Source organism: Saccopteryx bilineata, chromosome 1, assembly GCF_036850765.1.
Source record: "Saccopteryx bilineata isolate mSacBil1 chromosome 1, mSacBil1_pri_phased_curated, whole genome shotgun sequence".
Lineage (NCBI taxonomy): Eukaryota > Metazoa > Chordata > Mammalia > Chiroptera > Emballonuridae > Saccopteryx > Saccopteryx bilineata.
Window position 1 is genome coordinate 282,636,424 of NC_089490.1, and position 14,062 is coordinate 282,650,485.

At 42.8% G+C, this 14,062-nt stretch overlaps 1 protein-coding gene and 1 pseudogene across 1 annotated transcript in view; both read right to left on the reverse strand.

Annotated features, from left to right (window-relative positions):
• Window positions 1–14,062, reverse strand: part of ANKH (ANKH inorganic pyrophosphate transport regulator) — a 152,458-nt gene that overhangs the window by 64,768 nt on the left and 73,628 nt on the right. The gene's annotated exons all lie outside the window — the stretch shown is intronic.
• LOC136321063 (cilia- and flagella-associated protein 36 pseudogene) lies at window positions 7,440–8,499 on the reverse strand (annotated as a pseudogene).

Consider the following 14,062-nt stretch of genomic DNA (forward strand, 5'->3'; position numbering starts at 1 on the left):
ATAGTACAGCAATAGGCATTCTGGAAATGATGAGTTGGATAATGATTTGTTTTAACAAAGGCGTGTGCTTGTGCATGTCCTCATAACCTGAAATGCTGTGTTTCTGCGATTATCTGCTATGCAGGTAGCCTTCACAACCTACAGTGAGATCTATGCTACAAAAAAAGGTACTGAAGGAATGTATTATGCCATCAATGGAGGCTATTCACATGATTCTTGCTGTATTTTAACTTGAAATATATTCCTAGATTCTGTACAGATGAGTATCAGAAGAAAACCTTCATGCCAAATAGACTGTTTTTTAAATGATACTTGCTCAGGAAGATGCGGTCATAGGATATTATACTAACCGTCCTCCATGGGCGCCCTCTGAGGTACTGACGGCCTGGTCAGGATGGCTTTTCCCAACTAACGTTCCCACCAACTAGCAGATCAGAAACACTGGAGATGGTGGGAACGGATGTCCAAGTAAAGAAAATTTTATTTTAAAAATGTTGCTAGGCCTGACCTGTGGTGGCACAGTAGATAAAGCATTGATCTGGAAATGCTGAGGTCACCGGTTTGAAACCCTGGGCTTGCCTGGTCAAGGCACATATGGGAGTTGATGCTTCCTGCTCCTCCTCCCCTTCTCTCTCTCTCTCTCTGTTCTCTCTCTAAGAATGAATAAATAAAATCTAAAAAAAAAAAAATGTTGCCAGAACATTGTCTTTGATTTTAGGAATGGACAACTAACTGAGCGTAAGAGTCAACTTTCTATAGAGTTCTATACTTTTAATAATAGATTTAATGCTTTAGAGCAGTTTTAGGTTCACAGCAAAATGGAGCAGAAAATCACCCCCTGCTCCAGCGCAGACACAGCTTCTCCCACTGTCTACGTCCCCCATCAGCGTGGTACAATTACTGTAATCAACGGACCTACAATGACTCATCGTTATCACTCAAAGTCCATAGTTACATTAGGGTTCACGCGTGGTGTACATTCTAGGGGTTTTGACAAATACGTAATGACATATATCCACCATTCTATAGCTGAACATTCTATGCAAAAAGCACTGTCAGTAAAAAAAACACAAAACTATTTATAGGAAAGTACCAATGTGCAAAATGATTTCAGAAAAATTTATAATAAAAATGTATAACTGTAGGAATTCATTATCATTTTTCAAACAAAGTTGGAATTATATAAACTAGTTTCTGATCAGTTTCCAATTATATCTTTAATCCTCATTTCCTTTCTCTCAATATTAACATAAAAATTCTCGTAAGAATCTTCTTAGTTTTTGCAGAGCACACCTTTTATGATGCCTTCCTTAAGAGTGAACTTTCCTCCACCAAAGCTGATCTAACACCTTAACACCCTAAAGCGCAATAAAAACCAGGAAGCTCCTTGATAACAAATCCTGCGTTCAATAGGCAGATCCAGTAGAGGGCTCCTGCTATGTGTTGAAACCCACCGCTTGGTAATTTTCCAAAGGAACTTCCTTTTAGACTTCAGCAGTGAATGCCGTTGGCGTCGCACCCAGATCTCCCTGTACTGGGCACTGGACCCATCCCCACATCTTGTAAGTTGGCCACTAATGGCTCACAGCTGCCTGCTTCTCAGGGGAAAATGACCCTAGCCACTTTGTGTAAGCTAACCAGAAGTTTTCAACCTTTTTACACTTGGAGACCGTTGAAAATAAAATTATTTCAGGGACTACAATGGCGGAAATCACCCTGAGCACAAGTGTATTTGACTAAGATCACTAGGTCTATAATCTTCACACAACATCAGGGTGGTTTACTCTTTATGAACCAGTATGAAATTTCTGGTGGACTGGTCCATGACTGGCAGTTGTAAGAAACTGGGTTAAGCTACCCTTTACACCCAGACAGCACGCAGCCAGTGGCTGGCTGACACAGGGATATAAAATCAGTTTCCCTGCCCCAGTGAGGGACCACTCAGCTACAGTTCATGCTCCAGAGCTACTCGTGGGACGAGGTGGAAGCCAATGTCCAGAGACAGCCACATCCTCGCTTAACCTTCCCCCACTACCTAGGGCCCCCTTCCTTCTTCTGAGAGCACTAGCTTCATAGATCAATCAGACAGCAATTCCCCAACATGGGATCTGCTCCCACAGAATCTGACTGGGGTCAACTCCGAACTATGTTCCTCTCAGACACAGAGAATGGTGAATGGCTGGTTCTTGTTCCTTCTTGTCCTTCCCCAGATCTATAACTGTAAACTGTTTATTTTTTTATCGTTAAAACGTTTACTCAAATTTAAAGAAACATCTGACTTCACGAAAGTTTTAAATGCCTATAGGAGGGCACCTACATGATGCAGAATTAGACTTTTTATGTGTTTTTTGGCAAAACTTTATTTTTTGCTATCAAGACGCTAGCCCTGGCTGGGCATCCACTGTGATGCTTTCTGTCTGCACAATAGTTTACTGACCAAATCCTAGACCAGCACAGAGGCAGGTGAGAAGGAAGAGGTCCCAGGAGATGACAGGGCTGTAGCAAGACTGAGTGTGAAAGCTCTACTTAGCTCAACAATTATGGTCATTTGACGAAGGAACACAGGGTTTAGAGCCATGCAGACCAGAGTTGGATCTGCTCTTATCACTAAACTACTGAGTGGTCCTGGCCAAGGTACTAATTCTCGCTGAATCAACCCAAATGACCTTGCACTGAATGTAAGTGGTGCACAGGCACCGAGTGGTGACTGGGGAGGGCACCGAAGAGCAAAGGTCTCCACCGATTCTATTCACCACTCTCTACCTACCTTTCTGCTACACCATAAACACTCAAGTATGTGGTAAACAAGTGAGCTTTTATCTGTTGGAAACTTTAATGCTCATACTTATTTTTATGAACTTTAAAAAAAATAATGATTTCAAGATATTACTCATAAGATATACCACTGATTTAACATGTTTAATAATCACATTAAATGTATATAGTGATTCAAAAACGTATCCTATTGTTAAGAAACATTAAAATGCAAGGAAAAAGGAGCTTCAGAATTGAGGACTTATGCTATATTAATAATATTATCAGCCTTTTCATTATTCCCATTTACAGCAAGTATTTCCTCCAATTTGTTCACTTTCTCAACTTCATGATTTTCTCTCATACAGAAATACTAAGATACCTTTTAGTCGATCAATCATTTCATGAAGTTTCTATATTTACAGACTCTGCCATTCTTACCCAACCATAGATAAAGTTATTTTGGTTTAGTATATGGTTCCATGTGTACCCTTAGCTTTTTAATCCTCCTGGAACTTAGGCTGTGAGATATGGTTTAGAATAAATTTTCTCATAATAGTTTATTCTCCAAAACCAGTTTGAATAAAACTGGTTTTATTCACCCACTGCCCCTTTACTTGGGATGTTTTCGTATCAGTCACCAGTTCTTACATGGCCTTCAGTCACCTACTGTCTGCATCATCTGTCTGTCTCAATTTGCTTACCCTGTTTTTCTTCATAGCATGTTCATTATCTGATATGATACTGTCTATTTACTTATTATTTGTTTTATTGTCTCTCTTCTCCATTTGAGTGTAAGTGCCAGGGTACTGACATGACTACTATTTGACAGAATGGAGTAAAGTGTACACAGGCACTCTATCATGGCAGATGAAGAAATGAAATATGTCAATGAGCTGAGGACCCTTCAGGGGAGTTCATTCAGTTGGACTAGACAAGGGAACCCCTCTAAGAAGGTGATATTTCAGCTGAGTCTTAAAGAAGAAGAATGAACCACTCTAATGAAGAGCTGGAGGAAGGCACAGGCTCACAGGAGGGCTTCCTGTCTTTAAGAAACAGAAGGGAGGCCAGTAAGAGAAGTAGGGAGGGGAATAAGGTGGGTTTGGAAAAATAGGCCATGCTGAGGTTATTCTAGGTCACAATGAAGAATGCACATTTTGTTCTAAAAGTAGTGAGAAGCCATCAAAGGGTCCAAGCACAGGTGAGATAGAGGTTTACACTGGCTGTGGGGATAAGAGTAGACTGGAGAGGGAAGGGCAGAAGCAGGAAGTCAAGAGTCTTATGGTCATCCCGGTAAGAGAAGGCCCTGGCTTAGATTAGGGCAGGATAGTAGAGATGATGAGAAATAGATTGCATTGAGAGGTTTCTATCGGAAGTAAAAAGAATAGATCTGGTAACCACTATACTGTTGTCTGGTGGTTACCAGAGGGAAGTGGGGGGAGGTGGTGGTGGGGTAAACAGGGTCAAATATATGGTGACAAAACATAGTTTGACTTTAGGTGGTGGGCACACAATGCAATATATGGATCATGTACACAGAAATGTACACTTGAAACCTATATGATCCTATTAACAAATGTCACCCTCCCCCCCCCCAAAAAAAAGAATGGACCTGGTGGTGGACCACATGGTGGGCATGACGAAAGGGGAGACACCAAAGATGATGGCTGAATTTTTTGGCTTGAGTCACTGGTCAAATGGTGTAGCCATTGACTGAGATGAGAAGACTGTGTAGGGAAGATTTGGGAGAAAAAAGCAAGAACTCCACTCCCCCTCTGGGCAGTCTGAGCTTCCTAGGGAGTTCCAATAGAGAAGTCAAGTCGGATAGTTGGTTACATGAGTCTGGAGTCTAGGGGAGACGCCTGGGCTATGGATAACACATTTGGAGGTCTTCAGCAATGGATAGAATTGAAAGGCAAGAAATAAATGAGATAATCCAGACAGAATGTAGATAGAAAGGAGTCCCAGATTTAGCACTATAGCACTCTAGAAATAAATTTAAACACCTTAAGCCTGACCAGGTGGTGGCGCAGTGGATAGAGCGTCAGACTGGGATGTGGAGGACCCAGGTTTGAGACCCCGAGGTCGCCAGCTTGAGCGTGGGCTCATCTGGTTTGAGCAAAGCTCACCAGCTTGAACCCAAAGTCGCTGGCTTGAGCAAGGAGTTACTCGGTCTGCTGTAGCCCCACAGTCAAGGCACATATGAGAAAGCAGTCAATGAACAACTAAGGTGTCACAATGAAAAACTAATGATTGATGCTTCTCATCTCTCTTCATTCCTGTCTGTCTGTTCCTATCTATCCCTCTCTCTGACTCTCTCTCTGTCTCTGTGCAAAAAAAAAAAAAAAAAAAAAATTTAAATACCTTAAGCCTGTGGCAAGCCTTCCACATTATATCAGTGTTACACCTATGCTGTAGGTATAACAAGCTAGCTAGCACTGCTCTGGCCGTGTTACCCCCAAACACTGCTGCATCTCTAGGCAAGACCAGAAAGAACAGTTACTGTGGCTGGTAAAGAGGAAGAGCTACTACCATCTTGAAATTCAGCTAAGGAAGTATCTGAGACATTTTCAGAATGAATTAAGTCTTGAATCAGCATTCTGTCCCCAGATAGTCATAAGTACAGAGGTCCACCTGCTGTTTAAAGGCAACTTTTAGACATTTATGAACTTCTGAAAGTGAAGACACATCCGATGAGGGCTGGGTCTAAAGTACTCCAATCACTGTAAATATGAAGCTGCCCCTCAATCACAGCCTGGCCTGGTCCCTGGTGAAATGGATGGGTCAGTGTTCTCCATGCTGCGGACACTCAGCAATGTGGAACATCTGACTTAAAAACATACCTGAGTCCAGCAGGCATTTAGTGGGTCTTATATACCTTAGTGTCTCCCAGTGTCTGCCAAGTTCACGGTGTTCTGTTGTATGATTCCCCCCTGCCCCAAAGTTAGTAGACAACAGGATATTAAAAAGTGAAAAAAACAAACCAAACAAAACCAAAAACCAAAACAACCCACAAAACCTTCAGGGAAATGGCTAACAAATCCCATATGTGATCTCCTTGGTATGAAGAGTCTTAGATCATTAAACCCCAAAGAGATCCTGACATTTAAACTTGGGCTCTGGAAACCAGAAACATCTCTGTACTGCAAGCTGGAGGTTCTTCAGACCAGGAGTCACCAGCTCACCTCAACCCTGTCAATCATCTTACGCTATTGTCAACAGCAAGCATTCCTTGCTAGCTGGGAGGAATGTTGTGTCCCCCGGGGAACAGGTCCAGGAGGTGATGCCCCCTCCCTGAGAGCAGGTCTGGAGCACAGCTTATCTTCTGTCTGAGAGACCTGTGAGGCTCTCTGTTGCTCCCACCCTACCTATTCTAACCTTTACTAATCTTGTCACTCTCTTGACTCCTATACTGAACCTTTTCTATCTTGGTTCCTCCTGTTTGTCCTTCCTTACTACTCTAGCCTACATTTTATGATCATTCCTTTAACCACACCCACACCAATACCCACATTTTATTATCTGAAAATCTTTGAGCTTGAGGTCATGGATCACCTACCTATTCCATTCTTATCTATATTTAAAGACTTCTCCTTGGACTTTGAGAGTGGCTGGAATCAAACATTCAACACAGACTGTGTTCACTACACACTCATTGTCTCCATCCTCAACTGGGCAGCTAGCTGCTTGGCTATCTTTCTGTCTCTTCCATTTTCTCCTCTCAATAATCCCTCCTACTCATCAGATAAACTCACTTCTTACTTCGTCTGGAATATGAAATCTATGAGGTAAAAAGTAAATTTCTTCTTGCTTCTCTCTCTAAAACAACCTCAAAAAAACACATCTGCCCCCAACCTTCTCACCTCTTCTCTCCTATTCCAATGGAAAGGTCAGCCTGACCGGGGCGAGCCTAAGGCTACCCACCTGGGTCTTGGCATTTTTGTCCCTCTAACCTTGTTAGCAGCCTTGTCACGAGCCACCATCTTCCTCTCTTGCTCTCTGATTTTTGCTACTTGCCTGGCTCTTTCCGATCAACATTGACATATGCATCAGTCTTTTCCATTTTAAAAATAAACTTGCTCCTGACTCCTCTCTTCCTCTAGATACTGCCCTCTTTCTCACCTCCCTTCATAGGTAAGTTCTCACCATTTGTACTCCCCACCTTCCCACTTACTCCTCAGCTTCTTAGAACAGCAGCTCCAAAGTGCAGGGACCTGGTCTGTATCCCCAGAACTACAGCTCTAACGTGCTCTGGTCATATTACACATGGCCAACAAACAATAATTTGTTGATTGAATACACTGAGTTCTGGCTTCTGCCTTCCTCTTCCCACACATCACATGTTCTTCCTGCTACACCAAATGGCATTTTTTCTGTCCTCAAATGTCTGACCTCTCAGCATATTTGACCCTGTTGGCCACTGCTAAGGTGCTTCGAGGCTATAGCTGTTCACAGATTATGGGCTCCACAAATGTTGCTCCAAGAGTTATATAATACTACCTGACATGTGATTAGTCAGCATCCAATAAATATTGGGTGTTTGCAGTGAATGAAGAATTACAAAGGCCATTCGTGATCTGACCTGGCTGTCTCTTTGGTCTCAACTCTGTACGCCTCTCCTTGGTGTGTGTGTGTGTGTGTGTGTGTGTGTGTGTGTATGTGTTTAAGAATTCAATAATTTCTTTTTAAGAAAATTTGAATTTCTGTCTTGCTAAATTGGTTTTAAACTTATTAATAATTTCTTCTTCAAGTTTCTCTGCAAGCAATCTGCTCTTTAGTAATATTTGTTTCTCTTCTGTTGTCACTTCTGTTTCTCCGTCATTTCCTCCACATGCCCAGCAGGTTTCCCCTTCTGTTCCAAATTCTGCAACTACGTAGTCCTCATATCTTTTCTCACGGACATCAACATATCTCTCTTCTGCTCGAGACAGTGTTCTCATTGCTGGCTCCATTCCAAGTATTGATAAATTTGCTGTTGGTCCTTCAATGCTTGTATGTTCAAAGACGGGAATCTTCAGGCCTTTTTGTGCAAGGGAGAAAGTTTCAGGCAACGTTTCCAGCTTTCTTGCCAAAGGCTGCACTGACTGATTAGCAGAATGCACTTTAACATCTGAGAGCTGGTGTGCAAAATGTTCACCATCCATCCCCTTGGGAATTATTCACGTTTGCAGTTTCATCTTCACGCATTGGGAGCTCTGTGTTAGCATCTGTGTTAGCCTCTGATAACTGCTTTTTTCTCTTTCTTTCTTCTTCCTGGTCATATTCCTCTTTTGATTTTCTAAGAACTTCCCTCACGATTTTCATCTCTTCCTGTTCAAGACCACTGACCACATCAGAACCATCTGGTAAGCAGTCAGGTAATACACCACTTCTTTCTCAAATTATTCAAATGGCTTGCAGCTGCATGTCACTGTTTTTCTGGACTATTATTGCTTTAAAGATAGTAAAAATTTCTGGGGCCAACACAGGCTGCAAAATAGCCCTTAATATATGGGTCTTTGCAAGAGAACTGCATGCCTCTTGAAATTGATCTTCATTACTTCCAATCTCTTTCAAACAACTTTTCAACTAGTTTTCTGCATTCCTGATGAATGTTTGTATAGGTCAATTTGCTTTCTTCTTCATGATCAAATTTTCATATTTCTCCACGAAGTCCAACATGGAGATGAAGCAGTCTGGGCCTTGCAGGATCCCAGTGATACTCTCCACCATTCATTCTACCTCTTCCTCTTTTTCTGCCACCATGAAGCCACCCACTGAGCCTTAAGCCAGCTGCCCAAGAGAGCCAGGTAAGGCCTTTCTTCAGCAGGGGGCTGAGAGCAAATTGGTGGAGATTCTCCATTGTTTGCATTTCTGGATATACCACACTCCCTCTCTTATCTAAAGGCTTTTGCATAAGCTCTTCTCTCTACGTAGAACCACTTACCCCTGGCCCCACCTCCTTCACCTGGCAGATTCATCAGTTTAGGAATTGAGTCTTCAGGGAAGCTGGCTCCTAAACCTAGACCCTCCTCTGTGCTCTGCAACCTGCACGCACCCTGGACCCCGTCAGTGCACTCAGCAGGTGTTCGGTGGTTGCCTGTTTATTTGACCCCCATTTCACTAGACTACCTGAGGCAGGGAGTGGCTTATTTGTCACCAGTTTTCTCACATCTGCTCAGCACGGTACCTGACACGTGGTGGAAGATCAGTACACGAACAAATGAATGTGTTCACTCTAACACGCAGCTTGTATCTGGTAACCAATATGGAATCTTACATTTGGTAAATAAAATCTCCAACTGCAGGTTTGGTTTTCTGGGTAAACACACCTTTGTCTGGTAGGATCTATGTATTTAAAACATGCAAAGTGATGTCAGTTGCACTGTACACATTCTTGGAGCCCTGATATTTTCTCAAGAGATAGGCAAGGACTTCCCGTGGTATTTCTCCTGTGCCGTACGTGGCGGCCATTGCACGCTGGATGAAGGTTGGCTGCTTCACTGAGACACCCAGCCATAAACAGAGTGCAACACCGGCCCATATGATCAGCCTGTTAGGTGTAACGCTCAAGCAAAGATTATTTTCCAACTCCTTTTTTTTTATTTTGGTATTTTTCTGAAGCTGGAAACAGAGAGGCAGTCAGACAGACAGACTCCCGCATGCGCCTGACCGGGATCCACCCGGCATGCCCACCAGGGGGCGATGCTCTGCCCATCCGGGGCGTCGCTCTGTCCCGACCAGAGCCACTCTAGTGCCTGGGGCAGAGGCCAAGGAGCCATCCCCAGCGCCCGGGCCATCTTTTTGCTCCAATGGAGCCTCGGCTGCGGGAGGGGAAGAGAGAGACAGAGAGGAAGGAGAAGGGGAGGGGTGGAGAACCAGATGGGCGCCTCTCCTGTGTGCCCTGGCCAGGAATCGAACCCGGGACTTCCGCACGCCAGGCTGACGCTCTACTGCTGAGCCAACCGGCCAGGGCCTCTTTTCTTTTTTTCTTTTTTTTTTTTTAAATGTCTTTTGGATGTTAACTTGGATACAGGACAAATTGTTCTTTTGTTCTTTTATGGAATCAAGTCCTGAAGCAGAAGTTAGCTGCTGTCAGAAGAAAAAAGGAAGTTCAAATTCAAAGGATGAGAAAACTGTCCATGCCGGTGAAGTTGAGAGAACCGTACTACGAGCTCATGTGTCACTGACTGACGACCAGGCAGGGATCTCCACATTCTGAGAGGTGGGAGCTCATAAGGCATCAAGAGAGACAGCCACACAATTCAGGAAGTGCCCATGGCTGCTGGACCCTGAGCTTATAACTGACATTCATGGCTACATGGCAAAAAAATAAAATAAAATAAAAATAAAAAATGATCATGTTGTTCATATAGAAATTACTTTTCAAATTCTTCCACAAAAAGGTGGAGTTGGAAACTGGTATTGTTCCCTAAAATAGCAAGAGATTATTATATGAAATGCTACATGTCCCTCCACTCTTTTTCCTTCCTTTTTTTAAAATTTTTTTTATTAACAAGATGGATACTTCCTTTATTGCTTCATCTTGGATTGGAAAAACCAATGGGACACAGGGCTGAGTACTAATTCTGTCTTACTAGACTGCCATATAATCTCTTTGATAAAAGACTACTCTTGTCCACAGCTTCAACAGAAAGCAAACTCACTTTTGTCAAGATAAAATACCACTTAAAAATCTCTCGCACACCCAAGATCCTCAGAAAATTTACATTTGTGGAAGTGGGAAAGTTCAGAAGTACACATGTAGGCAAAGCGACCTGTGAGAATAGCTTCTTCCAAAGACGTGGATAATCACCATCTTTGGATCTTAATCCTCTCAAGGAGCCTGGGTTCCTGTAATTTTCCACTGTTATTGTTCTGTTCGTCTGTATTTTAAAACGTGGTTTGGGTTAAATTAGATCATTTGTCTTCCCGGTAGTTTTCCAGCCATGCTTTATTTTCTTAAGGATCTATACTGCTCTAAATGAGACACCCGCGCTCTGTTTAGCTGGAGCTCGAGCCAAGAACTTGACACCCACACATGAGGTTGTGGTTTAAAGGGAGTAGCAGGGAAATGAAGCCTGGTCTCCTTAAGAGTCAAAGTCACCGCTCGGTGTAGTGGTGTCCATATTTAGTGCTTCCTGAAAACCCGGAGACAACACAGGGCAAGTGCAAAATATGAGTCTGTTTTATTGTCACTTCTTATACTGGGAGAAGAGTTTCTATCAAGAATGGATAACTTACTAAACAGGTACAAAATTTGGCTAAGTCAGTTATCTCCTGTGGGTTTTTTTCAATAGTTCAGATGAAATAAAAAGCATTTTACTTTTGACCTCATAATGTTAGTTCATTAGTGTCATAGGACCCTCCTCAGATCCTCCTGATCTTTCATTTAAACATAAAGCTTATTCACTTAAATTTAACTTTAATTCAAGATGGTGGGAGGCTCAACAAGGAAGAAATATTACTATAAAAATTTTCGTGTACTTAAAAAAAAAACAACCCCAAAGTTTACTGTGCCATTTAAGAATCTCACCTTGCTCTCACATCTCTATCATAGGAATGCCCATAGTTCCTACTAATTATTTTTTATACTTATAAAGTTATATGGTTCCAAAATGATATTTCTTGGTTAATATCTCAAAATTATATCCATTCCACATCAGAACTGAATTTTAAAAGCTTTTATATTAAAAATAAAAAAACAACAACCACACAACAACCCCATAAAAAATAGCCTGGAATAGAAGATCAACTCTGCAATCCAGGGATCTAGGGAGGTTTGTTGTTGTTGTTTCTGTGTTTGTTTGTTTTGCTAATTTTCCATAACTTTCTCTCTGCCTACATATTTACACACTCTCTCCATGCTTAGTAACAGATTTTCTTCCTGCTGTGGATCTCTGAGCACCTCAGAAGTGCCATTCCTTTTTCCAACTCAATTGTAACATTCAGAAGTGCCATCTATTGCCTTCTATTGACATTTATAATGCATTTATACTGAGAGAAGAAAAAGGGATGCCTATTTGCATTCTGACCTGATGAAACCTGGAAAGCACAGTAATGATGAAAACACCCCGGCAGCTAACATTTACTGAGCGCGTGCTCACATTTACTGTGACAGGTGCTATTCTAAGCTCTTTGCCTCTTCCGACAACTCTGTGAGAAGGTATTCTTATATCCCAGCTTATTGGTAGAGATATTGGTGTGTGCAGAGGCTAGGTAACTTTGCCTATGGTGACACAGAGCTGAAGAAGAATCTGGACATCTTGACCTCAGGTCTTTTGATCATAACTATCACTCTATTATACTGAAACGAAGCCCTCTTTCTTTCCATTTTGGTTCAGATATGGTCATTGGTGTCAACTGCTTACTTTTTTTTCTTCTGAAGCTGGAAACGGGGAGAGACAGTCAGACAGACTCCCACATGCGCCCGACCGGGATCCACCTGGCACGCCCACCAGGGGCGACGCTCTGCCCACCAGGGGGCGATGCTCTGCCCCTCCGGGGCATCACTCTGCTGCGACCAGAGCCATTCCAGCACCTGGGGCAGAGGCCAAGGAGCCATCCCCAGCGCTTGGGCCATCTCTGCTCCAATGGAGTCTTGGCTGCGGGAGGGGAAGAGAGGGGAAGAGAGAGATAGAGAGGAAGGAGGGGGTGGGGGTGGAGAAGCAAATGGGCGCTTCTCCTATGTGCCCTGGCCGGGAATCGAACCCGGGTCCCCCGCATGCCAGGCCGTCGCTCTACCGCTAAGCCAACTGGCCAGGGCCTCAACTGCTTACTTTAAACAGAGAGAATTAGCTAATCAGATCAAAGAGAACTTTTGGATAAAGACAATTTTTATAAAAAATCTCAAAGGCCCTGAAGGGAAGACTATTTTTTCAACAGTAATGTGTAGAAAGCACTACATCGGCAAACGTGGAAGATGAATGCAGTTGAGCCATGACAATAAAATGAGAATCAAAGAAATCGGGTCACTTGTGCTCCGCAATCGACCGTACGGCATGGGGAAGAGTACAAACCTGTGACCACAGAGCCACATGGGCTGCCTCATGGGGCTCAGGTACCTGTTCCACCATCTCTGTGTGGCAGGAATGCTGGGAGGTTCTGTACAGTGGACCAGAATGTTTATGGGCTTCTGTGATACATGGGATAAGGCATCACCCCAGGACGTATAGCTTGTCCAAAAATTTTATTCACTTCTCAGCTGCAGAATTCATTTATTTTTACGTGGGATTCAGCTATGACTCATTGCTAGTATTTATATGACAGGCACACATCAAGCTTTGTGAAAGATTTCTAAGGGTCTGGGGCATTTAAACTGATTGTTTTTAGGAGGTGGGTGCAAGAGAGTAAAAATAAGTCATTAAACAGGTTAGTGCACCTAGTTCATAGATGTCTGTACCAGTGACCTACACACACATGCACACACGCAGAGACATGTACGCACACACCCAGGAAGGAATCCTAACAAAGCTCAAATAGACAATATTTAATGTGACAAACTATCTTCAGTGTTTGCTTTGTTGTTAGCCAACGCCTCCAGTGAGGTCCCTGTGAGCGCCTGGGAAGGGTGTCGTCTGTCAAACTAGTGCGGCTACAATCAAGGCTGTGATGATTCCTAACAGAAGATCTGCAATGTCCCCGCTGACAGCTGGACAGTAACTGTCGCACCAGCTGACTCCAGAAGGGTCTACTGGTCCAGCCCAGCACCCTTTCGGTGGCTCTGGAACGCTGTGTAAAACCTTACATGAGGATGGGCTTGGGGTTTTTCCTGAGTTTCCTAACTTTCTGAGGGTTGAAGGCTAATATAACTGTCCTGGGACCACCTGAGAACCCTTGCAATACCCCCTGCCCAAATAGGGCTGCTGGGGCCTCTGTAAGTCCTGTGAGAATCTCACTCAGAGGTTTAGAAAAAGATTAATATAAATGAATATGAGAATAACTCTAATAAAACTCCTTACTGTGTTTATTGTTTAAAAGCATTGTGTTGAAGAAAAAGAGAAAGACCTGTTTTCTCTGTTTGTTTCTGATGACACAGTCTGTGTCTTATTAAATTAATAACCTTATGAGACCAATATTAGACTAATAAACTGCCTTTCTCCCACTGTATAAAGCAAAACTATAAGATTCTTGGAAATAAATTCAACAGGGAGTATAGTTCCTACAGGAAGAAAGCACCGAGTTTTCTTGAAGTTTGTAAAATAAGACCTGAAGACATGGAGAGGCGAGCCATGCTCCTTGAAAACACCTAATGTCATAACTAGATCAGAGATCTTTCTGAATTCCTCTGTAAGTTTAATGGAATGTCAACCAAAATGCCAGTGAATTG